General features: G+C 46.3%; 1 long non-coding RNA gene across 1 annotated transcript in view; it reads right to left on the bottom strand.

Moving 5' to 3' along the window:
• Positions 1-12351: 12351 nt before the first annotated feature.
• Positions 12352-27870, bottom strand: part of LOC148137865 (uncharacterized) — a 131953-nt gene continuing 116434 nt past the window's right edge. Inside the window, exons 4-5 of the long non-coding RNA XR_015754141.1 lie at positions 18521-19091; positions 12352-12472 (exon numbers count right to left, since the gene is read on the bottom strand). This is a non-coding gene — a long non-coding RNA (uncharacterized LOC148137865). The remainder of the gene's footprint in view (positions 12473-18520; positions 19092-27870) is intronic.

The raw sequence follows: 27870 nt of genomic DNA, 5'->3' as shown, positions 1-27870 counted from the left end.
TGACCGAGATGGGTTTTTCCTGACAATCGAGAATAATTTCATCAATAGCTCATAATTCTAGATGATTATTGAATTCAAACTCCTGAAACTGACTGACCATGTGGCTGTCAGTGAATCCAACACAAGTGAATGGAAACATTGCTCAGAGTCTGGTTCTGGAACATTCAACACAACCAGGAAATGGAAAGTGAATAATTAGCTGAAAACAAGACCACTGCTCTGTTAGAGACAAAATCATTTAATGTTCAGTTATTCACCATTATTGACTCACAGAATATTCTAACCTGCAGAATCACAGTAAAAGGGAAAAGTAAACAACATTCTTGGCAAAGACATAATGAACCAACTGCTTGTATAAAACAGCTCTGAACAAAGGGGCTGAATCCTCCACAAACTGACAAATCAGATTTGTGGATAGAGATTGGAAATCTTTAGAAATAAAAACCCTTCCCTGCCTATGGTGTGTGCTAGAACCCATTCTCAGAGTGATCTGCCACTTATTTCCTTTGAAGAGAATCTGTTTCCCCTCACAAAAGGAGGTGTGTTGCTCACCTCAGTTACAGACTGACTTACAGACAAAGGAAACCTGATCAGGGACTCGCAGGTTAATTAAGCTTTTAGTGACAGTCCACTGCACACATCAAGAGCTCAGACCACAACAGATTCTAGTGAAACCAACAATGCAATGAAAAAGGCGACTTGCTCTTTATAATCATGCAGCCTCTCTCAATCAAATAATCCCAGTCAACTTCTAAACATTTAAAAACTATTAATATCAATGAATATATATTTTTTTTCCATTCCTAATTTCCTCCAAAAAAATGCATCTGATTATTCTCTTCAAAATATATTTTAAATGGTGAATTCCAAATCACAATTCATTTCCAATTATTCTTAGAGCAAAACAACTTGCAAACTAAAATAGTTTTCATGTCAATAATGACACTGAAAACTTTGTTATGTAGTTTATCCGTATTTCCAAATATTGTTTTGGTTCATTATTGTAGTGAAGCTAAAATTAAAGTCTATTTATTTTCTCTGATATCCTTCCATTACTTTATTCCCTAATAACAATGCATGACGTAATGAGTGACAAGCATTAAAATAAAATCGAATTTTCAATGCAAGAACTGGTACAAATAATCACATATTATTCAGTTCATTCATTGTCGTTGATTATCAGAGTTATTTTCATTGTATGATCACGTTAAATTCACTTAAATAATCACAGTACAATTTTCACCTCTATAGATAAGTGAAGTGAATGTCAAATTATTAATATTTCAAGTCAAACTAAATTCACATTTTGTTCTGTTTTATTCAAGGAATGATGGAATATATTACATTATTATGGGAAACAGGAACAAGTGAAGGTGGTGGTTCTCAGATGTGAAGCCTTAAATCCAAAGGGCCAGGTGGTAGTTACAGTGGGGGAGGTACCTAGTCTCTCTCTCTCCTCAGAAGGCAGTGAGGATGGTGACACTGGCAGGAACGGGTTAGATGACAAAGCGTCTACGTATGGATAGAGGGACGGCAATGGGTGGGATGACCACCGCCCTGTAAGGCCCAGAAGGCCGTGTCTATAGCATCGCTGTGCATCAAAGCTCAAACTTGGACAGACAGGAGGGGTGGGGGCAACAAAGGGAACTGACAGAAACTAAACCTGAACCGTTCACCCGCTGAACGACAGATGTTGGTGAATGAACACCCAGCCTGATAGAGAAATGGTAATAATGGGCCTTATTGGGACAATATGGATGAATTAGTAGAGGTACACAGTCTCACCGAAGATGATGTATGGACCCTCCCTCGGGCCAAGATGCCCTGAAGTGTACAACAGAAACTGTCCCTGCAATGAGAGGATGGGGTACAAGCCGGTTCCTCCCAGAGTACAGCCGATCAGTGTCTCCAGGCATTAACAGATATTGCAGGGACACACAGGGGACGGGACAGGCTGAATGGGCTAAAATAACCTTGGTGACTCAGGGGCCCAAGGATAATATCGAGGATTATACAGAGAGGAAGCCTGAGGTGTAAGGACCACGGGGGTTTACCAAACTCCAGCCTGTGATGATGAAATAGGTTTGATGTATTTAAAAGATGACATGGGATCCTATTTAACTGTAATTATAAACATGGGACTCCCAGTGGGAGATAATTCTAACCACACTCTGAATTGCGTCATGAGAGCTGAGGCAAACTCAGAAACACAGGGGAATAGCTGCAGTACAGGGAGGGTAATCAGACCCACAATGTTACAAGGGAAGCAGGAAAGGGCACAAAGACAAGGAACGTAGGCACAGAGAGGGAGATAGGTGTTCATATTGTGTGTGGCCTGTGTTCACCTAAGTATATGCATAGCCCATGAATATTCATTGACGCGCTGTTGAAGGGCCAAAACTGCATGATGCTAACACCGGAGCATCTTTGTCAGTTACCGATAAGCATTTACCCCTCACTCCCTCAATTACTAAATTGAGAGCAGTCGGAGAGGGAACCTAGGAAGCTGGATGAAGCAAAGCTGCCCCGATGTAGACTGGGAGTATGACAAAATGTATTCAGATATGGAGGTGTGAAACTCAATAAGGGACCTTCTGGGAGTTGCTCCTATTCATGCAACTATTGACATCAACATCTGAATTTAAACATGGGGATGCTCCGGCCAGGACTGGGACAGAAAGAAAAGGAGAGGCAACCTCTCCAGAGTAGCTACATTGCAGGGAGACTGGGACAGTCAAAGAATCTGGTGGGTTATTGCTCGGACGAACTCAGCGGTGTGCGTAACTCAAACAAGAAAGTGGGTTGTTATCTATCGACCCTGTAGAGATCGAGGGCCCTCTCACTCCCCACACAAACAGGATCTCATCAAAACTGGGGATGAGGGGGCAATAATTGTGAGAGTGACAGATTGACAGAAGCTGGAAATAGTCTGGGTCCATACCTGTGGACATTGAATGGCAGATGAAAGTGGTGTTTACTGACTGAGGAGAACAGGCGACCAGGATACTATTACCTCAGGGATCCTGCAATATTCTAGTATATCCCACCGATGTGTGTTTGATGGATTTAGTCACACTGATCTTACCAACACCTCATCACCTCAAACAGTGAAGAAAGAACATATCCAGATATTATACAGAGTATTGAATCAGGTTAACCAGGCCAGGCTTAAAATTAACGCACAGCGAGTGCAACTGGGAAGGTAGGGAGAGACGTAACTAGGACATCATATTGGGGAGATCAAATCAGGGAGGGAGAGGGAACAGTCCCAGCGGGAACAAAAACTATGATTATAAAACTATACACCCACACACCGTAAAGGGATCAGGCAAACTTTAGGATTGTTTAATTATTGTGGGAATTTTATGAGGAATTATCCAGAAATAGAGAACCATCACGAGCCCTGGCAGAAGCGCGGACATTAAGCAGGGATGAGGGAGGCAAAATGCACACAGTCAGCATGCCTTTGGTATAGTTCAGGACTGGGCTCGGTGAAGGTACATCACCCTGTCTGGGGACCACATTGAGCATGAAGAACAGGTCAGAGAATTAGTGGAAGCAGCTAACTTTCCCAGTGAAGCAGCAATAATGAAGATTAGAGCTCACAGGAAAGTAGAAACCCCACACCAACGCGGTAGTTGGTGACATGGGTGAGCATACTTACTGAAACGGTGCAGACATTTGAGGAGGATGCAGTGGCAGTAGCTACAGAAGCGAGAAAGGAAAGTTTAAAGACATTTCCAGAAACAGTCCCACAGCAGGAGAAACAGGAAGGGGAAAAGGGTGGGGCAGTAATAGGACATAGGATGATGCAGCAGTGCCACTGTATAAGACAAACAGAATGAAAAACATATCATGGGCTGGCCCATATTGAGCAGGATAAAATGCAATATCGGATGATCAACTACAGGGGTGTTCTGGAACAAGAAGGTTTTGTCAAAGGGGTGTAGTCTGTACACAGCGTGAGCCAGGGAAAACAATCAGGATAAAATGGAGGAAGCCGTAGGGACCCAGGGGCCCACGGGAACAATTACAGATGGATTTTATGTACACCCCCATCCCAATCCCAGGGAAGGAAATCCTGCTGGGTCTTAATAAACAGGTTTACTCAGTGGGCGGAAGCATTCCCCTGCAGATTCTGACCAAGGGACACACGTTCCAGGAAACTAAGTTAAGCAGCTCTGTGGCCTGTTTGGTACTGAGCAGAAATCCCATCTCACATACCACCCCCAGAGCTCAGGGACAGGAGAAGGAATGAAGCAGACACTGAAAGCTAGTCTGACTAAGGCCCTGACAGAGACAGGCAGAGATGGGTTAGTGTACTCCCCACAATCCTAATGAAACTGACTTCAACCCCAGCAAAGGGAACTGAGCAATCCCCCTTTGAATTAGTGACCGGATGGACTATGCAGCTGCCAGAGGGTATGGTAGTGGGAGGGCAGGAGATGTACAATGGCAAGGATAGGGTGAAACAATTTGTGAAAGAACTGACAAAGCAACTGCATGAGCTGAGAGGGGAAGTTGCAGACGGACAGAGAATCAGAGACTGGGCAAGGGAGCTCATAAACATCCGAGCTGACATCCCGAACCCAGGAGATCGGGTCAGGGGGGAACGAATGAAAGAAACACATCAAAATGATGGACTTGGCTGGGGGAGCCACAGAATTCCAGAGAGGGAACTCTTTCATCATGCATTAGTAAGGAGCTCTGAATAAACATTGGTCGTGCTGCTCAGCACAGAACTCAAGGCTCCTCTTTGATATTTCTCCCAGCAACAGTTGTGCAGGGGTATGTTGCCGGCTGGAGGTCTGTGACCAGTGCCTCTGTTCTACAAGGGTCAGAGCTGGGACATCTGTTGTTTGTAACACATATAAATGATTAGCCTGAAAATATAAACGATTTAATTAGCAAGTTTGTAGATGGCACAAAGTGAAGAAGCTGTGAATCGTGAATAATGTTGTCAAAGGAAACATCAAGGACGAGATCAGTTGGAAGGTTATGCGGAGAAATTGCAGATAGGTTTTAATTCAGACAAGTGTGACGTGATCCGTTTTGGGCGGCTCATTGTAAAAGGAATGTATACACTAAAAGGAAGCGCCCTGAGCAGCATTGATATACAGAGGTGCAAGTTCACAGCTCCCTGAATGTGGTGAAGGAGGTGGATGGCAGGCTTGCCTTCTTCTGTCAGGGACTGAATATAAAACTGTCATTAGGCCACCTTTGCAGTATTGTGTGCTGTTTTGAGCACCGCATTATAAGGAGGATGTGGAGGCTTTGGAGAGGGTGGAAATGGGTTTACCAGGATGTTGCCTGGATTGGGAGAAGTTGGAAAATCTTGGATTGTTGTCTTTGGAAAGTCAGTGGCTGTGGAGTGATCCGAGAGGCACAGACAGAGTGAATAATCTGAATCCTTTTCCAAGTGGAAATTACCAATTCCACAGGCCATAGATTTAAGGGGAGATGGGGCAAGTTTAACGGAAATGAAAACTGAAAGAACAGCAGATGCTGTAAACCAGAAAGAAAAACAGAAGTTTCTGAAAAAGCTCAGCAGTTCTAGCAGCATCTGTGAAGAGAAATTAGTTAACATTTCTGAGGAAGGGGGACCGGACCTGAAACATTAACTGATTTTTCTTCACAGATGCTGCATGACCTGCTGAGCATTTTCAACAACATCTGCGCAAGTTAAAAGGGAGTTGTGTCAGACAAGTTTATTATGCAGAAGGTGGTCAGTGACTAGAATGTACTTGCCTGAGAGATGGTAAAAACAGAAACAATCACAATGTTTAAGAGGCATTTGGACAGACAGATAAGCAGGCATGGGTTGGCAGGGATATGGATCATGTACAGGCAGATGGAATCAGTTTGGAATGGCATCATGATCAGCACAGGCATGGTGGGCCGATTATTCAGGTGCTGTACTGTTCTGTTTTCCAGGGGGTAGAATGATAATATTTTGAGTAGAATATGTCTCTTCTTTAGAACACAAAGTAAGTTGATGCATTTTGAGAGAAGCAATGTAGAAAGGGAATATATGTTTGAATGGCACAGACACAGGGAGCAGGACAGCAGGAATGCGGGACAATGTGTACAAATCCTTAAAGGAGAGAGAACATAAAGTGTTTTGAGTAAATGTACAGGATGCTGGGCTTCATTAATAGAGGGAATGATAACATACTCATGGAAAAGATGCTGACCGTTGACAAAGTTCTACTTAGGTCACAGTCAATCATTGCATCCAATTGTGGTCAACAGATTCCTGGTCAGGATGAGGAAGTTAAAATACCACAGATGGGCCTGTTCCATACTTTGCTTCTCTTTCAGGATGGAGAAAGTGAGGTCTGCAGATGCTGGAGATCAAAGTTGAAACTTTATTGCTGGAACAGCACAGCAGGACAGGCAGCATCCAGGGAACAGGAGATTCGACGTTTCGGGCACAGGCCCTTCTTCAGGAATGAGCAGAGAGTGTTCAGCAGGAGAAGATAAAAGGTAGGGAGGAGGGACTTGGAGGAGGGGAGTTGGAAATGTGATAGGTGGAAAGAGGTCAAGGTGAGGGTGATAGGTCGGAGTAGGAAGGAGGCGGAGAGGTCAAGAAGAAGACTGCAGGTCAGGACGGCGGTGCCGGGCTGGAGGGATCCGGCTGAGACAAGGTGGGGGGAGGGGGGATGAAGAAACTGGTGAAGTCCAAGTTCATCCCCTGCGGTTGGAGGGTTCCCAGTCGGAAGATAAGACGCTCCTCCTCCGATCGTCGGGTTGTTGTGGTTTGGCGGTGGATGAGTCCAATGACCTGCATATCCTCGGTGGAGTGGGAGGGGGAGTTGAAATGCTGTGCCACAGGTTGGTTGGGTTGGTTCGTCCGGGTGGCCCAGAGGTGCTCTCTGAATCGCTCCGCAAGTAGGCGGCCTGTCTCCCCAATATAGAGGAGGCCACACCGGCTTCAGCGGATGCAGTAGATGATGTGGGTGGAGGTGCAGGTGAATCTGTGGCGGATATGGAAGTTTCCCTTGGGGCCTTGGAGAGAAGTGAGGGGGGAGGTGTGGGCGCAAGTGTTGCACCTCCTGCGGTTGCAAGGGAAGGTGCCGGGAGTGGTGGTTGGGTCGGTGGGGGGTGTGGATCTGACAAGGGAGTCGCGGAGGGAGTGGTCTCTACGGAAAGCTGATAGGGGAGGGGAGGGAAATATATCCTTGGTGCTGGGGTCTGTTTGGAGGTGGCGGAAGTGACGGCAGATGATGCGCTGTACATGGAGATTGGTGGGGTGGTAGGTGAGGACCAGAGGGGTTCTGTCCTGGTGGCGGTTGGAGGGGCAGGGCTCAAGGGCGGAGGAGCGGGAAGTGGAAGAGATGCGGTGGAGGGCACCGTCGACCACGTCGGGGGGGAAATTGCGGTCCTTAAAGAAGGAGGCCATCTGTGTTGTACGTATTTTGAACTGGTCCTCCTGGGAGCAGATGCGGCGGAGTCGAAGGAATGGGGAGAATGGGATGGCGTTTTTACAGGGGGCAGGATGGGAGGAGGTGTAGTCCAGGTAGCTGTGGGAGTCGGTAGGTTTGTAGTAGATGTCCGTGTTGATTCGGTCACCTGAGATAGAAACAGAAAGGTCTAGGAAGGGGAGGGAGGAGTCCGAGACTGTCCAGGTGAATTTGAGGTCGGGGTGGAAGGTGTTAGTGTAGTGGATGAACTGTTCAACCTCCTCGTGGGAGCACGAGGTAGCGCCGATACAGTCATCAATGTAGCGAAGAAAAAGATGGGGGGTGGGGCCAGTGTAGTTGCGGAAGATGGATTGTTCCACATACCCTACGAAGAGGCAGGCATAGCTGGGGCCCATGCGGGTGCCCATGGCTACTCCTTTTGTTTGGGAGGATTGGAAAGAAAAGTTGTTCAGGGTGAGGACCAGTTCGGTCAGTCGAAGGAGGGTGTCGGTGGAAGGGTACTGGGTGGTACGGCGGGAAAGGAAGAAGCGGAGTGCTTTAAGTCCTTCGTGATGGGGGATGGAGGTGTACAGGGACTGGATGTCCATGGTGAAGATGAGGCGTTGGGGACCGGGGAAGCGGAAATCCTGGAGGAGGTGGAGGGCGTGGGTGGTGTCACGAACGTAGGTGGGGAGTTCTTGGACTAATGGGGACAGGACCGTGTCGAGGTATGCCGAGATGAGTTCGGTTGGGCAGGAGCAGGCTGAGACGATGGGTCGTCCGGGGCAGTCAGGTTTGTGGATTTTGGGCAGGAGGTAGAAACGGGCGGTGCGGGGTTGTGGGACTATGAGGTTGGAGGCGGTGGATGGGAGGTCCCCTGAGGTGATGAGGTTATGGACGGTCTGGGAGATGATGGTTTGGTGGTGGGGGGTGGGGTCATGGTCAAGGGGACGGTAGGAGCCCACCCCCCACCACCAAACCATCATCTCCCAGACCGTCCATAACCTCATCACCTCAGGGGACCTCCCATCCACCGCCTCCAACCTCATAGTCCCACAACCCCGCACCGCCCGTTTCTACCTCCTGCCCAAAATCCACAAACCTGACTGCCCCGGACGACCCATCGTCTCAGCCTGCTCCTGCCCAACCGAACTCATCTCGGCATACCTCGACACGGTCCTGTCCCCATTAGTCCAAGAACTCCCCACCTACGTTCGTGACACCACCCACGCCCTCCACCTCCTCCAGGATTTCCGCTTCCCCGGTCCCCAACGCCTCATCTTCACCATGGACATCCAGTCCCTGTACACCTCCATCCCCCATCACGAAGGACTTAAAGCACTCCGCTTCTTCCTTTCCCGCCGTACCACCCAGTACCCTTCCACCGACACCCTCCTTCGACTGACCGAACTGGTCCTCACCCTGAACAACTTTTCTTTCCAATCCTCCCACTTTCTCCAAACAAAAGGAGTCGCCATGGGCACCCGCATGGGCCCCATCTATGCCTGCCTCTTCGTAGGGTATGTGGAACAATCCATCTTCCGCAACTACACTGGCCCCACCCCCCATCTTTTTCTTCGCTACATTGATGACTGTATCGGCGCTACCTCGTGCTCCCACGAGGAGGTTGAACAGTTCATCCACTACACTAACACCTTCCACCCCGACCTCAAATTCACCTGGACAGTCTCGGACTCCTCCCTCCCCTTCCTAGACCTTTCTGTTTCTATCTCAGGCGACCGAATCAACACGGACATCTACTACAAACCTACCGACTCACACAGCTACCTGGACTACACCTCCTCCCATCCTGCCCCCTGTAAAAACGCCATCCCATTCTCCCAATTCCTTCGTTTCCGCCGCATCTGCTCCCAGGAGGACCAGTTCAAAATACGTACAACACAGATGGCCTCCTTCTTTAAGGACCGCAATTTCCCCCCCGACGTGGTCGACGGTGCCCTCCACCGCATCTCTTCCACTTCCCGCTCCTCCGCCCTTGAGCCCTGCCCCTCCAACCGCCACCAGGACAGAACCCCACTGGTCCTCACCTACCACCCCACCAATCTCCATGTACAGCGCATCATCCGCTGTCACTTCCGCCACCTCCAAACAGACCCCAGCACCAAGGATATATTTCCCTTCCCTCCCCTATCAGCTTTCCATAGAGACCACTCCCTCCGCGACTCCCTTGACAGATCCACACCCCCCACCGACCCAACCACCACTCCCGGCACCTTCCCTTGCAACCGCAGGAGGTGCAACACTTGCGCCCACACCTCCCCCCTCACTTCTCTCCAAGGCCCCAAGGGAAACTTCCATATCCGCCACAGATTCACCTGCACCTCCACCCGCATCATCTACTGCATCCGCTGCAGCCGGTGTGGCCTCCTCTATATAGGGGAGACAGGCCGCCTACTTGCGGAGCGATTCAGAGAGCACCTCTGGGCCACCCGGACGAACCAACCCAACCAACCTGTGGCACAGCATTTCAACTCCCCCTCCCACTCCACCGAGGATATGCAGGTCATTGGACTCATCCACCGCCAAACCACAACAACCCGACGATCGGAGGAGGAGCGTCTTATCTTCCGACTGGGAACCCTCCAACCGCAGGGGATGAACTTGGACTTCACCAGTTTCTTCATCCCCCCTCCCCCCACCTTGTCTCAGCCGGATCCCTCCAGCCCGGCACCGCCTTCCTGACCTGCAGTCTTCTTCTTGACCTCTCCGCCTCCATCCTACTCCGACCTATCACCCTCACCTTGACCTCTTTCCACCTATCACATTTCCAACTCCCCTCCTCCAAGTCCCTCCTCCCTACCTTTTATCTTCTCCTGCTGAACACTCTCTGCTCATTCCTGAAGAAGGGCCTGTGCCCGAAACGTCGAATCTCCTGTTCCCTGGATGCTGCCTGACCTGCTGTGCTGTTCCAGCAATAAAGTTTCAACTTCTCTTTCAGGATGCATTGGTGACTCAAGGGTTAAACATTATCCTGCCAAAGGTCTTACTGCCGTATTGTAAGAGTACAAGGCCTGTACTCTTCCAATACAGACTGAACACCTTAGTAGGGGTGAGGCAGACCGTATCTTCGAAATAGAACCTCTTGGAGCCACACATGTGGATTCCACCATAACCCCAGACAGAGCAATTTACCCTTTCCAGACAAGACTGAGAGCCCTGGGCACAACCCTGTTAAACTGCCTCCTGCTCTGATTGTCTCACTTCCCCTCCATATGAGCATAGGTAAGTGAATCCCCCATTTACTGAAAGATGAACCCTTCTGCCTTAATCTCTTCCCATCAACACATAATGATGGACAATACGATAATCAGTTTCTGTAATCCATCACACATTATCACAGGACATTGGCATTCATCAAGCTTTGTAAATTCATAATTACCAGCTTTAAACTATGTAGTAGCAATTGCCCATGTGACTGATATGCCTTTGTCTACTTCTTATTAAATATACTGTCTCTGTGGGTAAGGCAGAGGTTCGTGAAGATGAGTCTGTACAGGTAGACACTCGGCTACTTTAGAGATGCTTTGAAACTCTTGCGGGCTGTCCGATAATAAAGCTACTGCTGTTGTCCAGAAAACTTGTGTCGTCTGGATTTGTGGAACAAAACAGACATTAAATACATTTTTGATAAAGCTGTATAAGATTATAACAGACCTAGATATAGCAGACAAAAATATCTGTATTTGATATTAAGACCAGATGTAAGATTTAGAGAGAGCGGAAGATGAGCAAGTGTTTCTGTTGACTGTATTGGCTGGAAGTATGCAGAACATGTTGCCTATTATGGTGGTGCAAGTAGAGAATATCAATGATTGATAAAAACAATTAGATCAGTTCTGAGGGAAATAAACTTGCAGAGTTTGGGGTACGTATGGGGAATGAGAATATGGGATTCTGCTACAGAGAGCCAGCTTGGATTTGATGGGCCTCTTTCTGTGCTATAATGATTTTATTTGGACTTGCTTAACTTGCTCTGGTCACCGATTAAGTTGTCATTTAGGTAAATCTGCTCAGTGTTCCTACTCAGACCAATACAGGCTGTCCCTCCACAGCAGGAGATAATGTTTACTGCTTTATACTGGGTTCTTTTGTTTTTTTGGGGGGGGGGGGGGGGCGAACGGTGTGTGTAACAGTCTGCTAGCATTTATCTGAAATGGCAAAACACCAGTGCAGCCAGACTAGGGATCGACTCTGGAAATGTGGGGAATGCCAGAAGGGAATTCTTTACCCATCCCACCTGGAAACTGGCCAAACCAGTCAGACTGAGGAGCTGTTCACTTGCTCTGTGTGTGTGTGGTGGAAGGGATTCACTCAGGCAGCCATCCTGCTGAGACACCAGTCAATTTACTGATAGCCACAGTTGAAGGATTTTTTTCTCTTTTCATGCCAAGGAATGAACAATGGTTTTGGCAGCTGATAAAGTTGTGCACACAGAGATCTTAGCTTTGGAAATGTTCACAACATTGTTGAACATGCACAGATTCACACTGGGTACAGATTTTTATTTTCCTTTATTCATTCACAGGATGAGGGTGTCGCTGGCCCGGCAGCATTTACTGCCCATCCCTAATTGCCCAGAGGGCAGGTAAGAGTCAACCACATTGCTGTGGGTCTGAGGTCACAATGTAGGCCAGACCAGGTAAGGATGGCAGCTTCCTTCTGGAAAGGGCATTAGTGAACCAGATGGGTTTTTCTGACAATCGATTAATGGTCATCATTAGACTCTAAATTCACAAGTTTTTTTTTAATTGATTTCAAATCCTCCCATCTGCTGCAGCAGGCTTTGAACCCAGGTCTTCAGAACAGTATCTGGGGTTTTAGATTAATTGTCTCGCGACAATACCACTCGGCCAATACGTCCCCACATCGCTGTCCATCTGCACAGAGTGAACAGTGATTTTCTGGTTCATCAGAACTGGGTAATCACACATACGTTTGCTCAATGATTGCAGGAGTTGGATGTTGATTGGCAATTGACATCCATCTCCAAACCATGTATCCTGGGGTTTGTTTCTGGTGATGATTGGAAGCACCATCAGTCTTGTTATCTTTTGGGGATAAAAACAGTTTCAATTAGCTTTCTGTTAAATGCATGGCAATCAATTCTATCTCACAACTCTCAGGCAGATTAGTTTCTTTTGAAGGGCTCTCCATCTCCCCAACCTCCTCCATCCTCACCCCCAACAGTACAATAATCTCATAGAGTCTCTTTGTGACTATGAATGAGACAATCTGATCTGCTGCTTCTTTCCCTAATCCTGTGTCAAGTTGGATCTTAAACTCCCCTTACTGCAGTTGTGATCCTGCATCATTGTACAGTGTTGCTCGTATTTCATGTCTTGGTCTATCAGTGTTCATGATACTGCATGTAGTATATGGGGCCAACAATGTAGGAGTTTAGCTCTTTCCTTCCACCAACAGCAGTAGAATTGTACTCCAACAAAACTTACAGAATCACGGCCCCGCATATCCCCCAACTTACCTCTTACCATCAAACTAGAGTATCAATCCTCATTCAACTGAGAGAATTCAGGACGGCATGTCAGTCACAGCAGCATGAATACCTAAAAGTGAGGTGTTAACCTGATGAAGTTCCCAAAGAGGACTACTTGTGTGCGTAACAGCATAAGCAGCAAGTAAGAGACAGAGTGAAGCAATCCGGGAAACAACAGAACAGATCTAAGATCTGCAGTCCAACAAAATCCAGTTGTGAATGAAGTCAGAGCACAGCTGGAGTTCTGAGAACAATTCTCTTCAAGATATTAACCAACAAGAATGTCAAACTGGATTAATTATCATAAAACTCAAGTCCTTTTGATATTCATATATTTACAATCAGTGTTCAATTCACCAAATGTAGCTGAAGGTAAAGATAATCTTCAAGTGATTGTAATAGTGGAGACATCTGAATCAGCAAATTAAAGCCTGTTGTGTTTAGATAGTAATAATTTTAAAGAGATTTTAAAAAGTAAGGTGACTTGAGTACAATGGAAGAAGTTGATTGGTGGGTAGCTGATAATGTTGTTTTAATCTGAAGTTAATTTAAGATTAGTTAACAAATAAACACATGGTATGGAATCCCAGCCCCATGGAGTGCACATCCAGTTCCATGTGGGAAAACAAGGACACTTCTTGTGTGAGCGACAACCACAAGAACACGGAGGTGACGTGGGAAATGTCAGGAACACTCGTTTGACCACAGTTAAAGTACTGCACACACTTCTGATACCTTTATTCCAGGGTTAATGTGATCACACCAGAGAGGGTACAGAGGTGATTGATCAAAATATTTCTACAATTGGAAAATTTCTGCTCTGAGGAAAGGTTGGATAGGCTGGGGATGATTTCCGAGGAGGATGAGGTGAGATTTAATTGAAGTGATAAAATGCTGAGGAATCCAGATCGAGTGGATAGGAAGGAGCTATTCATTAACTGAGAAGTCAGAAACTGGAGGATTTAGATTGAAATTAATTCCCAGAAAGAAGGGGAGGGGAGAATTCATTTCACTCGGAGATGGTGGGGAGCAGGAACTCATTGATGGGGTGGCAGGGGCCGTAACCAGCTTCACATTACAAGAAAAGGACATGGATGTAACTGAGATGCTTGAACATGCAGGGCTGCGGACTAAAGTCTGCAGAATGGGATCATTGTGATATATTTAATATTTCTCCAGAATATTAAACTCAAGTCCAATTTGATAATTTATGAACATCATCCGACCTGAATTCCAAATGTCAGAATACATTTATCAGAAAGTTACAGCACAGATCGAGGCCACTTGGCCTATCCTGCATGTATTGGCTGTAATGGAATGACCCAGGCTTTACAGCGTTCTGTACTCACCAATGAGAGCAACAATTTCAGATTGCATACTCTGCCCTCTATGTTGTTATAATCTGTTTTTTCAATGTATTTCTTTGACAGCTGCTCACCTTGTTTCCTGGTTTCTTTCCCAGTCCTAACTCCATTCCCCATGGCCTTGAGGGGCTACCATTTCTGCAATTTAATCTCTCCTGCCTTCCCCCATGTGACAGACTACCTTTTTGTCCTTGTCTCACCCCCACCTTGCTCACAACTTGTTACATTTCTGATGGTTCCCAGACCTCTGTGACTTCACTGCGCCCCCTGGGTCAGTGGCACGAGTTTTGAATTCTCTTCCTCATGAGATAATCGGAAATCTTTCTGGCTGCAGTTTCCCCCAGATTTTATTTTGAATAAAAAAGAGGATTTGCGTCAGAGTCAAGTATTTGTGAGCCTTCATCCACAATCCTGAGCACTTAGACATAATATGTGACCCTCCCACAGATGTGCAGGTTTGATGGATTGGCTGTGCAAACATGGCCTGTAGTGTGTAGGTTAGGTGGGTTGGGTTAGCCATGGTAAATGTTGGGTTATGGAGGTAGGGTGGGACAGTAGGTCATTGCAGACTTGATGGTCCGAATAGTCTCTTTGTGCGCCTAAGGGATTCTGTAATTCTAACTAGTTGTGATTGTTGTCACGTTTTCCTAAGTCCAGGTTCATTCAACTCAGATACACATACTGCCTTTTGTGTTTCTGTGGGTGCTCACTCAATCCTTTCCTTCTGTTTTACATCAATTTCACACTGTATGTGAGGGTGGGAATGAATGTGTAAACCGAAACCCGTCACAAGTCAGGAACTGTTTCTGCTACTAGCATCACTCAACAGGAAAATAAAGATTCAGTCACAAATCTGACAGAAACACAGAAGTTATAATCACCAGGAAAGGCTTAACAGCTTACAACTCTTTTCTTAAGAAAAGAGGCGGCTGAGAGACAACCTGGTACAAGTAGGAAGCTTTGTGTCTGTGTTTTCAGAGATTTGAGGTTGAAATCATTGGGTTGGAAGCATGTTTCATTGCCCCAGGTCATCAAAGGTGCTATCTAAATGTGCATCTTTCTTTCTGCCTATCTGTCTGAGTCAACAATCAGACGGATATGTTATTGTCTGACTGTTTTCCCAAATCCCTGATTGAATTTGCCTCCCCCCACAATCTCAGATGCCAGCTGCCTCTAGCCCACCCAAATGGACATGTTGAAGAGCATGACAGGAGAATGGATTGAAACCGAGTTCAATGCCAGAATGAAATAGGAAGAAGGAAATAAACCGGATTTTTGGATCCCAAGGGATACAGACTCCAGGATTAGTCCTTGTGGGCATTCCCGCAGTAACACGAGACAGCATTCCATGATGAGAGTTAAATCCGGGTGGCAGTAGAGGGAGGCACTGAACATGAGCAGGTTTAGTTCAAACACAGGAGGTTTGTTCAGTCACTAACAGTGTGTTAGACATGGGTGTGAAGTGAACAGTGAGGGGAAATGTTACCACAAGCTGCAGATGGATAACTTTCATTGGAACAGGAGGAAGCCATTCAGCCCTTCATGGCTGATTTGTGACCTTAGTTGCAATGTTCAAAACTCTCCAAACTCATCAGTAAACTCCTCTGCAACAGACAAGATCAATATTCAAAAACGAAACATCTGTAAATGCTGGGAAATCAGGAACAAAAACAGAAATTGCTGAAACAAAATCAGCAGATCTGGCAGCATCTGTGGAGAGTGAACCGTTGGGACCAGTGACCGGTCAGGTGACCAGCTGCAGCTGACCATTCTGCCTTTTCTGTAAGACTGGAACAGGTTCTGGTGCGAGGGGAATGAGACTGTCAATCAGAATAAAATCTGATTGACGTGCTCAATCAGAATAAAACACATTTTGGTCTTTCACTTTTAATTCAACTGCAAAAATTATTCATTATCATTTCAGAAATAAGATAATAGGCCAGAAATCAACTCTTCATGTCATGGTGTCTGAGAAACTGTTAATTCTGACCTGGTCCAGCCTACATGTGCATCTAGACACTGAATAACGTGGTTGACTCTGAACGATCTCTTGGGCAGTTAGAATGGATGACAAATGCTGCCCCAGCAAGTGATGCTATGATCTAATGAACAAACAAAACAAATCTGATCGCTGTGGTTAGTTGTGAACTCGCTGGTGTTATTGGAAGAGGACGAATGGGAAGGTTTATGGGGTAAAGGGAGAAGAATAGCATTCGGTGAGGTGATCCTTTGGAGAGCTGATGAGGCAATCAGCCTTCTTTTGCGCAGTGACAATTCTGTGAATATTTCATTCTGAGCCCTCTAAGGAAATATCAGGGTAGGGTTTGTAAAGAGGTCAGATTGAATGAGTGTCTCGGTGAACACAAGTGAGACACAAGTACAGAGAGGCTTTGGGATGGATTAAATTATATTTTATACATTTGCATAGTCATCAACATTACAGCAGTTAAAACTGGGAGTATAATTAGAGCAGCAAATAAATCTGAAACATTTATGCAGATAAAGGGAATGCTGGGTAAAGATACCGTAGTTAGTGCTTATTTTATTTCAGGCACACCAGCCAGGGAGCACATCCTTCCTGTACCTATCCTCTCGAGCTCTTGAAGATTTTTGTTCATTGAAGTGTTTCATGTTTAGATACTCCAGAGAAGACAGCTTCAAGCTCCTCAATCTGTCCTGCCAGGGCAACGCTGCTGTTAGAATTCAATTCACTGGCATGTTACTGGCTTCTTCATGGACTGGAACTGGCAATTGAGACTGAAAGGTTACTGTATAAAATATCTTCAATGGTATTGCCAGACGTGAGTGGTTTTAGGACAATGACCTTGGCTTGCAGGCATTGAGTGTCAGAGCACTTCCTGTTGTGGGGCATCCTGTTTAGATTCAATCTAAACAGATTAACTATTAGAACTGACTTGCACTGGCTCCGTCAAAGTGGTCAGAGCATTATGGCTGTCATCGAAGCTGGTAACAAACTTCCCATGGGTTAAAAATCGTAAATGATAGAGTAGGTACGAGGTCTGATAACACTGTTGGAGTATCGATGTTGTTGTTAATCAGATTAACTCGGCAGGAGTTGACTGAATTTATATTGTCTCTTTCCGAATCTCAGGATGTCTTTCTGGGCAATAAGTCTCCACAAACAGCAATGTGACAAGGAGCAGGGATCATCTGTTTTGATTTAAATTGCTCTGTAGCATTGCTGCTTCACAGCATCAGGTACAAGGTTGGAGTCCAGCCTTGGTCAACAGCCTGGGTGGAGTTTGCACATTCTCCCCAGGATAGTGTGGGTCCACTACAGGTGCTCTGGTTTCCTCCCACAGTCCAAAGATTTGTGGGTGGATCAGTCATGCTAAATTGTCCATAGTGTCCAGGATTATGCAGACTCGGTGGATCAGCCATGGGAAATGCAGTGTTACAGGGGTGGAGTGCTCCAGATGGGATGCTCTTTGGTTAGTTGGTGGGGTTTGATGGATCAATGCTCTCCTTCCACATTGTAGGGATTTTATTCCATGATTGAGGATAAAGGCGACACAACAGGGTGTCCTTGGAGAAGGAGCATGTGGTGTGCATCAATTCTCCCGATGCCTTTAGATAGAGGTGGGCACTGCAGTGGATACAGTGCTTTATCTCCATCGCTGCCTCCTTACCCCCAACTCTACTTTGATTTGGTCCCTTCCCACTTTGTCATTTGTAATGGTTTGCTTTGCCTGTAAGGGGCGTTGTTTATAAATATTCAATTGGTTACATGGGTGGTTTACTGCTGGTGATTATATGTGAACCAAAATGGTGTAATGATGATGTTGATGGTGAGAAGGTTGCTCAGCTGTGTGAGAGAAATGGGGAATAAAGAATGCTTCACAGCTCACAGAATGAGAACTGAACATCAGTTAAATCAAACCAAAGGTTCTGACAGGGAGGGAATATTTCCCTGGAGCTTGAGTAACTGGAAAATGATGGTGTCCGGGAATAGACAGGATTTTGTTTTACAAGGCATTTGAAATTTTAAAAACTGTTATATTCAGATAGTTTCATTTCTTTTCTTTTAGTTTTATTTATTGTGGAATAAATAGCTACAATATTTTAAAATCAAATTCACAAACCTTGTGTTAAAGATAAATGTTAAATAAAATCCATCAAACCGTCCCTCACTGAAAACTGATGTGGACGTGCATTCGCCTGCAGAATCCCTTCCCTGCCTACTTCTTCCTACCCGGGCTCCATGGCTATATACATACCTGGGAGATAGCAGCAGGAGGCCATTCGGCCTTTCAATCCTGCTCCACCATTCAATGGGAATCAGCTGGCCATCCAGCTCAGTCTCCTGTTCCTGCTGTGTTCCAATCCCCTTTCATGACTTTACCTCGAAGAACGATATCTAAGTCCTCCTTTGGCTTCACTGCCTTTTGTTCCAGTGGTGTTGCGGTGTTACTGTGTAGGTGTAGGCAGGGGTAATGTGATGGTTCTGCCTTCTGGAGGACGCACTCAGCGTCCCTCATCATCCTGCAGTAACATCAACGGGGTTTCAGCAACTAAAGATAGAAACCGTTTCCAGGATATGGGCATCACTGGCTCAGCCAGTATTTATTCCCCATTTCTCGTTACCGTTGAGAAGGTGGTAGTGAGCTGCTGTCTTGAACCACTCACAGTCCGTTTGGCCCAGATAGACCGACAATGCTGGGAGGGAGAGTGTCGCTGGATTTTGTCCAAGTTATTCTCCATCTTTGGTTCTTCAAATGCTGGTTAACTTAATCACGATCTGCACATGATTTTGAGATTTCAGTCTGCAAATCTTCACCATCGAGCACCCTGTATAAAGGAATATGTACAGGTTAGAAATTCAGAGCAGACAATTCTAGCTTCTCTGGAATATCTTTTTCCCTTTCTTCCGCCAAAGCTGTAACGCTCCAGCTCTCTTACTCTCTCCCACCATTCTGCCTCTGCAGTCCCGAATGTACCCGCCGCCATTCTCATGGAGTTACTGGTAAACAGATCCATGCCACCAATTCCCGTCCCTGGTTAGACTCTGCACCCTTTCTGGGTTTAGTCCATTTCCCTTCAGTTGCTGCAAGTCAATAATGTAACAGCAGAATGAATCAAAAGGAAACAGAAAGGGAGGTGGCAGATCCTGGACAGAAGAGGAACCTTCAGTCTGGGAGAATGGGTCAGATCCTTCTTTGTTTCCCATTGGTTGATTCCCAGCATTATGACAAGTTGGGGATGGAACTTGGGCCCATGTGGGTATGGTGACACTTTGACCCCACCAACCTGTCAATACCAGAAGCTGATACGTTTCTCCTCCAGCCAATCACAATGTCAAATGCTTCCTGCTAATTGCTCCAAAGCACATGCTCCAAAATCCACCCATATTATGTACATGTGCAGTGCTGGGCTTCCCCGCACATGCGTGGTCCCTGCCTCAGGGATTGTGGGAGTTGTAGCCCCCATGAAGCCACTGAAGACATGTTTCTGATAGTGAATGAAAGGTGAGGGCTGGAGGGTGTTGTGTATAGGATCCCCATTCAGACACGGGCTGTTACTGGATTTTACTGAGACATCGGCTTCCACAACCTGATTTCTGACATAAGGAACATAGATTCAGACAATTGCGGGGTGGGGAGGTTAATAAGGGGTAGCAGATTTTAAGCAGATGTAGCTCAGTGGCTAGCACTGCTGCCTCACAGCGTCAGGGACCCAGATTTTATTTCAGCCAGAGGCGACTGTGTGGAGTTTATACGTTCTCAGCATGTCTGCGTGGGTTTCCTAGGGTGCTCGAACTTCCTCCTACAGTCCAACGATGTGTAGATTAGATGGATTGCCTATGCTAAATTGCCCACAGTGTCCGTCTATGTGCCGGTTAGGCCATTAGCTATGGGAAATGCAGGGTTACCGGGATAGGGTGGGTCTGAATGGGATGCTCATCATAGGTTGGTGTGGACTCGTTGGATGAATACCCTGTTTCTGCACTATAGGAACTCTATTATATTCTCATGAAGAAGAATGAACTTGTCTCAATGTGTTGTGAATCTGGGGAATTCCTTATTCAAAATGCGGTGGTTGCCAGGACAATGAGCAGATTTAATGAAGAGATGCAGATGTTGAATTTGCAATGAGATGAAGGGTGAGAGAGAACAGGTGGGAAAATCCAGCTGAGACCGAGGTGAGCTCAATCATCATGGTATTAAATGATGGAGCTGGTTCGAAGGGCTGCATTGCTTCTCCTGTGCTCAGTGCTTATCTTCTTACGGTAATAACTGGAAAGCTGAATCCAAAAATCACCAACTTCACCAAAGGAGATTTTGAAAAATTCAGGATAGTCAGGTGGATTAGCTTTCCAAACTTAGGTAGTGAGGAAGCATATAGGAGATAATGATTTTGCAATTTTAAACTGAGGGGAGACAGTGATTTATGGTTTTAGACTGTGCAGTACATTCACACCGTCCAGAATACTCTGTTGTGAATATCTATCCTATACTTTACTACAAAGCCAAGGTCTTTGACAATGAAACGCAAAACACCCAGGAAACATCGCCTCACCTTGTAATCTGATAAAAGACTTCTGACAAATCTAGTTGAATTTAGAACACAGATGGAAAGCTGGAAGATTAGATCCAATCCCAAGATCCTGTGCTTAAACAAAGGAGACTACAATAGGATGAGGCAGGAGTTGGCTAATGTAAACTGGAAGCAAAGACTTTACCGTGGGAAAGTTGACGGACAGTGGGGGAAATACCAAAGCAATTTTTCGAAGTGCTCAGCAAAAGTATATAGCAGTGAAAAGGAAGGACTGTAGGAAAAGGAGTAATCTGCCATGAGTGGCTAAGGAAATAAGAGAGTCTATCAAATTGAAATAGAAGGCATACAAATTGGCAAAGACCAAGGAGAAACTAGGAGATTAGAAAAACTTTAAAGATCAACAGAAAGCTAGATGGGATTGGGGGAGAAAAGTGATGAGTAGCTATCCCCAGGGACGGAATAGCAGTTTACACTGCTGGAGGGGAACCTATTGTGTGGGGAACATATGGCCTCTGTAATTGTTGAAGCACTTAACTGTTACCATAGAGATAATCCTGACCAAGTTACAAATCACAGCACACTCCAAACGCTTGTATTCCCAAATAAACCTGTTGGACTATAACCTGGTGTTGTGTGATTTAGAAGTTTGTCCACCCCACCACCGGCTCCTCCACATCAGAATCCTGATAGATACCCCACTGAAACTGAAGCGTCTGTCAGATACTTGAGGGAGCCACAGGGGCGTGGGGGAGGGGTGTGCGTTTTAACCACAAAGTGTTGGGCTGAACTCGAATTTTTAACTGCCGTTGCCATGGAGATAATACTGAGAGACAGCGTCCATTCAAAACCACAAACCACAAAGGTATAAGAATGGGAGCGGCACATCGGACAGGCGGGGAGTTACCTGATGCTGCCTGGAGGTGTTCTGCATGTACACTATCCAGGTAACTGCCATGTCTCATCAACAAAGACTCAAAGACGACCTCTCAGAGTTCTGTGCCCAGTTATTCCTATCCAGCAGGGTTCAGGAATATGAGTACACAGCAGTAAGTCTTCACAGTGGAGGATACGAAGAACATGCCAGTAATTGATAAGGAAACTGAGGAAGGTGAGGACCTAGAAATAACCATTATCGTGAAAGAGTTAGAGCTGGGCAAGCTAATGGAGCTAAAGGTAGACAAGTCTCATTGCCCTGATGGAACACATCCCAGGATACCAACAGAGTTAGTGGGAGAAATAGCAGATGCACTTAGAGTTATAGCATCCTGCAGCAGAGACAGGCCCTTTGGCCCAAACTGGCCCATACTGACCAGAATGTCCATCCACGCTAACCCCATTTCCCTGCACTTGGCCCATTTGCTTCTGACCCTTTGCTATCCATGTAATTATCCAAATGTCTTTTACCTATTGTGAGTGTACCCACCTCAACCACTTCCACTGGCAGCTCATTCCATATACATACGACCCTCTGTGTAAAACAGTTGCCCCTCAGCTTCCCTTTTATTAGTTCCCCTCTAACCTTCAACTGACGCCATCCAGTCCTTGATTCCCTGGGAAAAAGACTGAATGCACTCACCTTACCCATGCCTCTCATGGTCTTATACACTTCTAGAAAAGTACCCCCTCAGTTTCCTCTGCTCTAAACAAAAAGATCCTCGCTTGTCCAACCTCTTCCTATTTCTCAGACCCCTGAGCCCTGGCAACATCCTTGTTCTGCACTTTTTACAGTTTAATAACTGAAACCTACACTGCATTCTTCATATTTCCAGTATTTCCCCATGGTGCTGGAACCGACGTGACAACGTCAATGGATTGCAATCCATGATCGAGAATGAACTCTTTTCTAACAATCCCGTTTTCATAGTGTTTCCCATGGTGCAGGTATCCTTGTGTCTTTCTGGTTGCATGGTTAATTAAAGACTTGTCCTTCTACAAAGCAAAGCTGTGGCTTACTTGTTCCTGGGAAACGTGCCATGATTTTTCAGACTTTCAAAATCAAATGAAACCTCTCTCCACACTAACATGGACTTGGCTGTACCTTAGTAATGTTTCCAGTCACACTGACATTTGAAATATTCGCCCACGGACAGAATACACAGCTTTCCCTCCACATGAAAAAGCCAATGATATTCAGATCGGCACGGATCAAGTAACTATCAGATCTGAACATGAAGTTCAATTTGAATTTCTCATCCACAAATCCACCCTTTCAGTACTCGACAACTGAGAAAACAACTCACCACGTTAATACAGGATGGATCTTTATAAGACAATTATAGTATTAAATTGTAGTTTCTTGTTCCCCAAAGTTTTAACTCTCAGTCAAACAATTTATTTCTTCTGTGAACTGAAATCCAAACCAATCTCCTCACTCCTTTCCTCCACGCCCAGTTCTCACACTCTTTCTCCTCTCTTTGAATTCACTTTCCTAGCTCTTCCTGCATACACTACTTCCTGCACACTCTGGCCAAATCCCGTCTTACTAAAATGAACCAAATTAGAACTCTAATTGCAGGCCCGTCCTTGTCGCTTTCCATAAAATCCCTGAATCTTCACAAAAGAGTTCTGATAACTTTTTGCAAAATGCTGCACCACTGATACTCTGATCACATGTCAGGGGGCCAGGAAACGGGCCACACCCCTGGGTCCTGCTCCCAGAGAGAGGAAGATGCCCATGACAGATTAATCCCTCACACCACAACCTCCTTCCCAGGCACTGTGCATACTCCCACAATTGGCCAGCACTGCACCCATACACTGGTCTCCTCTCCTACAGCACGTGCTCCCAATCAAACAGGAGCCTGGGTGATTGACAGCAGCTGCTGCCCAATATATCAAAATCCCTCCAGTTTGGAAACTGGCCCTTCGGCCAAACAAGTCCATAATGACCCTCCAAACAGTAACTTACACAGACCCATTCCCCGACCCGATATTTACCCCTGACTAATGTAACTAATACTATGGGCAATTTAGAATGGCCAATTCACCTGTCCTGCCCATCTTTGGATTGGGGGAGGAAACCGGAGCACCCGGAGGAAACCCGCTCAGACACGGGGAGAATGCACAAACTCTGGGTTTGGCTGGAATCGAAACCGGGTACCTGGTGCTGTGAGGCAGCAGTGCGAACCACTGAGCCGTCTCTATAGACGGGAAGGGGTGGGGCTGGAGAACTGGGGTAATGAGATTGTAAACAATGAATGAAGTTGGAGGACACTGGGGGATGGACATGTCAGTGAGCGACAGGAGCAGTGCAGCAGCAAGAGGGGATCCTGGACAAACTGAGCAATGGGAGAGTCTGACAGGAGAGAAACTACAGGAAGGTTCTGTTTGGAGGCTCAGGCAGGGACAGCTGGGAGACACGGTGGCACAGTGGTTAGCACTGCTGCCTCACAGCGCCAGAGACCCGGGTTCAATTCCTGACTTAGGCGACTGACTGTGTGGAGTTTGCACATTCTCCCCGTGTCTGCGTGGGTTTCCTCCGGGTGCTCCGGTTTCCTCCCACAGTCCAAAGATGTGCGGGTCAGGTGAATTGGCCATGCTAAATTGTCCATAGTGTCAGGTTAAAGGGGTAAATGTAGGGGAATGGGTGGGTTGCGCTTCGGTGGGTCGGTGTGGACTTGTTGGGCCGAAGGGCCTGTTTCCACACTAAGTAATCTAATCTAAACAGCTTTGTGCATGGGAAATCATGTCTCATGAATTTGACTCAGTTTTTTTGAAGAAGTAACAAAGAGGATTGCTGAGGTCAGAGCATGGACATGATCTACATGACTTCAGTAACGTGTTTGACAAGGTTCCTCATGGGAGACTGGTCAGCAAGGTTAGATCGCATGGAGTACAGAACTGGGTCGAAGGTAGAAGGCAGAGGGGGCTTTTCAGGCTGGAGGCTTGTGACCAATGGAGTGTCACAAGGATCGGTGCTGGATCCACTACTTTTCATCACTTATATCCATGATTTGGATGTGAACATAAGAGGTATTGTTAGTAAGTTTGCAGATGACACCAAAATGGGAGGTGTAGCAGACAGGGAAAAAGATTACCTCAGAGTACAAGGGGATCTGGATCAGAAGGGTGAATGGGGTGAGGAGTTCAGTTCAGAAAAATGCAAGCTGCTGCATTTTGGAAAAGCAAACTTTAGCAGGACTTATACAGTTTATAGTAAGTTCCAGGGGAGTGCTGCTAAACAAAGAGTCCTTGGAGTGCAGGTTCATAGTTCCTTGACAGTAGAGTAGCAAGTAGATAGGATAGTGAAGGCGGCAATTGGTCTGCTTGCCTTTTTTGGTCAGAGCATTGAGTGTAGCGGCTGGGAGGTCATATTGGGGCTGTACAGGACATTGATTTGGCAACTTTTGTAATATTCCATGCAATTCTGGTCTCCTTCCTATCAGATGGATGTTCTCAAACTTGAAAGGGGTCAGAAAAGAAGTAAAGGATGTTGCCAGGGTTGGATAGGCTGTTTTCCCTGGAGCGTCAGAGGCTGAACGGTGACCTGAAAGAGATTTTTAAAATCAGGCCGGGCATGGATAGGGTAAATAGACAAGATATTTTTCCTGCGGAGGGGGGAGTACAGAACTAGGGGACTGAGAAGGGAGGGTAGGCAGAGAGGGGGTGGGCGGAGGGTCAGAGAGGGTGGATGGATCGAGAGGGTTGGGACAGAAATGGGTGGGGACAGAGGGGGGATAGAGAGGGGAGGCACAGAAATGGATGGGGACAGAAAGCGGGATTAGAGAGGAGGGGAACAGACAGGGCGATCAGAGGGGGCGACCGACGGTTGGGGGGGCGACCGACAAAGAGGGGGAACAGACTGAGGGGGGGGGCAACCGATGGAGGGGGGTGAAGAAGACGGGTGTGCGACCGACAGGGGGGCGACTGACAGAGGTGGGACAGACCGAGGGGGCAAAAGATGGGGGGACAGACCGACAGATTGTGGGACAGACCAACGGGGGAGGGGCGACCGACGAGGTGGGGGGGCGACAAAGGACTGACCGACAGAGGGGGGGAACCATACAGAGTGGGGGGAGACGGGGGGAACAGAGAGGGGGAAGATGGAGAGTTATTTTATAGATCTACAACTCAACCCTGTTCGTATTTTCTCCTCCTCACCTTAATTTCCTCTGAAGGGCTCAGAACAACTGCATAGTTCCTGGAAAGTGGAGATTCAGGGAGATCAGGTGCTGAATGTTGCATTTGGGACACTGACCTTTAATGGAATGTGCTGGTCAATAAATGGACTCTGGTTTGATTCCACTGTCTGTGTGGTATTTGCACATTCTCCACGTGTGTCTGCGTGGGCTTCCTCTGGGTGCTCTTAATTTCCTCCCACAATTCCAAAGACATGCACTTTAGATGGATTAGCTTTGGGTAATGGTAGGTTACAGAGTTAGGGTGGAATACTGTTCCGATGGTTGGTATGGTCTCATGGGCAGAAAGGCCTGCTTTCACACTGTGGGGATTCTGTCACTGAGATAGGGGTTAGGAGGTCACGTTGTGGCTGAGTAGGGCATTGGTGAGGCCAGTTTTAGGATACTGCATTCAATTGTGGTCTCCATGATTTCAGAAAGATGTTATCAGAATAGGACTCAACCTCTTAATGGCAAGTTCTTGGGAAGTGTTGACAAACAAACAGACCACGCAGTGTGGGTTGATTGTTCCTTGAAAGTGTGGTTGAAGGTAGACAGGTCGGTGAAGGTGGTGTGCTGTATGCTAACTGTTATTGGGCAGTGCATTGAGGATAGGAGTTGGGAGATCATGTTTCGGTTGGACAGTTTATTGGCTCGGCCACTTTTGGAATCCCCAGACTGCTTTCAATTCCAGTCTCCCTGTTACAGGAAAAATGTTGGGAAACTTGCAAGAGTTCAGCGAAGTTTTACCTTGTGGTGCCAGTATTGGAACATTTGAACCATAGGAAGAGGCTGAAGAGGCTGAGGCTATTTCCCTGCAACACTGGACATTTTAGGTGGCTTTATCGAACTTTATAAAATTATGAGGAGCAATGATAGGGTGACTAGTCATGGTTTCTTTTTTCCCAGGGTAGGGGAGACCAAACAAATGTGAATCTTTTTTCCAATGTGGAAATGACAAATTCTAGAGGAGAGATGGCAAGTTTAAAGGATGTGAAAACCGAAACAACTGAAGATGCTGGAAACCAGGAAGAGAAACAGAAGTTTCTGGAAAAAGCTTAGCAGGTCTAACAGCAGGTGCGAAAATAAATTAGAGTTAACGTATCTGAGGAAGGGTGACCAGACCAGAAACTTTAACTGATTTTCATTCACAGATGCTGCATGACCTGCTGAGCATTTCCAACAACATCTGTGCAAGTTTAAAGGAAGTTGTTTGGAGTATATACCTGAGAGGAACTTTATAAAGTGCGAGTCAGACCACATCTGGAGAAATGACAGAAGTTTTGGTCCCTTTATTTAAGGAAACACATCATTTCATCAGAGGCATTTCACAGAAAATTGACTGGGATGATCCCTGGTTTGCAGGGATTATTTTTTAAGAAAAGACTGAAGACGTTGGGACTCTACTCACTGGATTTGGGAGGAATGAGAGGGGATCTCATTGTAACATGCAGGATACTTAAGGAGTTTGACAGGGTAAATACTGAGTGGATTAGATTACATTAGATTAGATTAGATTACTTACAGTGTGGAAACAGGCCCTTCGGCCCAACAAGTCCACACTGCCCTGCCGAAGCGCAACCCACCCATACCCCTACATTTACCCCTTACCTAACACTACGGGCAATTTGAGCATGGCCAACTCACCTGACCTGCACATCTTTGCACTGTGGGAGGAAACCAGAGCACCCGGAGGAAATTCACGCAGACACGGGGAGAACGTGCAAACTCCACACAGTCAGTCGCCTGAGGCGGGAATTGAACCCGGGTCTCTGGCGCTGTGAGGCAGTAGCGCTAACCACTGTGTGCCGCCGTGTGATGTTTCCCATGTGAGGGGTTTCATTAGCAATGGAGCTGGAATGAGGTGGAGATCAGCAACATTTTAAGAGATTGGAATTCCTGGTGTTTGTGATTGTGTAGGTGTCTGATCAGAAGGTCACCTTGGGGTCAGATAT

This window comes from Chiloscyllium plagiosum, unplaced genomic scaffold (assembly GCF_037043375.1).
Source record: "Chiloscyllium plagiosum isolate Xiang-an unplaced genomic scaffold, Cpla_swu_hap1 HiC_scaffold_42, whole genome shotgun sequence".
NCBI lineage: Eukaryota > Metazoa > Chordata > Chondrichthyes > Orectolobiformes > Hemiscylliidae > Chiloscyllium > Chiloscyllium plagiosum.
The sequence above is the reverse complement of the archived record's forward strand: the minus strand, read 5'-3'. Positions and strand labels throughout refer to the sequence as shown.